Consider the following 2,026-nt stretch of genomic DNA (forward strand, 5'->3'; position numbering starts at 1 on the left):
GTTATTGTTTCTGTCTATAAACTTTGTCAAAGTTTACAAAGTTTGACTTTGAGCAAAGCTAAAATGTGGAGTAAATAAAAACAAAGGGAGTACGCAGGGACTAGTATAGTTACTACTGCCAGAACATGGTAAGTTGGACCCCTAAACGCGGAGCACTGATGCTCGAATTTGGCCAGGAAAACAGGGAAACCGACATGTTGGGCACACCTGTCGGGACAACGTGGTGCAGACTAGTCCAATGGAGGAGCTGGCCCACGACCTCCTCGCCACCGGTAACCGTTCATGTGGGTCGTGGGGGCCAGCAACGTGGCGCAGCTCCTGCATCGCCTCTGGACATGGCGACCGCGGTGAGCGACACGCTCATCGTAACTGGACATGGTAGGCTTCAGTGTGCCGAGGGTGGCATTAGCACTGTGGCACGACCAGTAGATGAACACCCGGCTCGTCGAGGATGCACGGGGCGCCGAAGTGCACGCGCGCCACGACGCGTCCGCGAAGTGGTGTAGCGCGGCCAACTGCATCCCCAGGACCTGAGACCATGCCGGGTCATTTTCAATGACATGTGGGGATCGCATGTGAGCAAAGGGTATCTCCAACGTTGCCACGACCGCAGCTGACTACCCTGGCACACCAAAAACCCTCGTCCCTTGCGCTGTCGAACGGTGCATTCCCAGCCGGCGCTAGCTGCCCGCATTCATGCCGTCCATCCGTATGCCGTCATTAAGAGGCTCGGTGCCTGAGGAACCAACTCTGGCGACTTAATGACCCACCCGGACGCTTGGCCTCACCGGAATGCGCTACTTAAAGTGGCAACGCCCAGCTAAACCCCACACCGTAGTGCATCGTCCTGCTACCTGGCACCACATCCACCATGACCGCGAGCGCGAATGCTCTGCGGGAGAGCTTGTCTTCGGGGATGAAGCTTGAGGTCGCAGGGCTCGCTCGAGTCGCTGCTCGCGATGCAATAGCGGCGTAGCCGGACGCGGACGCGACCGCACAACCGGTGGCCGCGCTGGCAGCCGACGACAGGAGCACCGTCAGCCACGCGTCCTACTTGTCACCGTCCACCAGCACCGCCAAGGTCGGGGACTCCTTCGAGGATGAGTAGGGCAGGGGAGGCGGCCGGGCACGGTGTGCCAACTGGCCGGTCCGTCTCCCGTGTTCTACTCTTCCTCGCCGTAGACCGCACCTTCACATAACGGGTCTTGAACCCTGCCCCCGTACATGGAGATCGCAGATGGAGGACGTCGGTCGCCACCATAGAATAGGTTTAGGGTCGGGTTTCTTTTATTTTTCTGTCCTATAAAAGTTCAAAATGTAATGAAAATCTGCCGTGTTTGCATTAATCCCGTCCGGTGTATATGAACTTTCACAATAATAGTAAGATATATTGTAGGAGTATATGAAATGATGATTCGTTTTTGTGTGTATAAACTTAGAAGGTTTGACCCGAGACAAAGCTAACATGCGAAGTAAATAAACACACAGGGTCTACATACACAATTTATCTTAGGCACTCCAATAGTACGCCCACTACACATTCACACATTTCACATCTTTCTACATCTACGGGAACCTATGAAAGGGTTAACTTAAATTGCCTCTCTCTCTCCTCCCTAGTTTTCATGGTGGTGGGCCCCTCCCTCCCCCCAATCTACAATCAACAGCTCACACGTTTCACATTATGTTAATTACGTAACTGGGATTACGTAGGTGTAGCACTACTTGTCCTAAAAACCCAACTAAGCCAACCTCCCAGCATATCGCGCGGGAAAAGACCCAGCCGCACCGTTTTAGTCGGGATTACAGGATTACTAGTAGTAGTATTGATGGATCGCGCGAAGCACCAAGTTTTTGTTTTTTTGAGGGGGCAAAGCACCAAATTTAAAAGGAAAAATGCGGTACACTCACAGCACCCCTATCGCGGTCGCATTGCTCCCCACACATGGTCGGTCCTACACATGGCTCACACAAACGGAACGCGCTTCGGCTTGCCTCTTCATTTACACATGGGACTGCACTTGGA

This window comes from Triticum dicoccoides, chromosome 2B (assembly GCF_002162155.2).
Source record: "Triticum dicoccoides isolate Atlit2015 ecotype Zavitan chromosome 2B, WEW_v2.0, whole genome shotgun sequence".
NCBI classification, from domain to species: Eukaryota; Viridiplantae; Streptophyta; class Magnoliopsida; order Poales; family Poaceae; genus Triticum; species Triticum dicoccoides.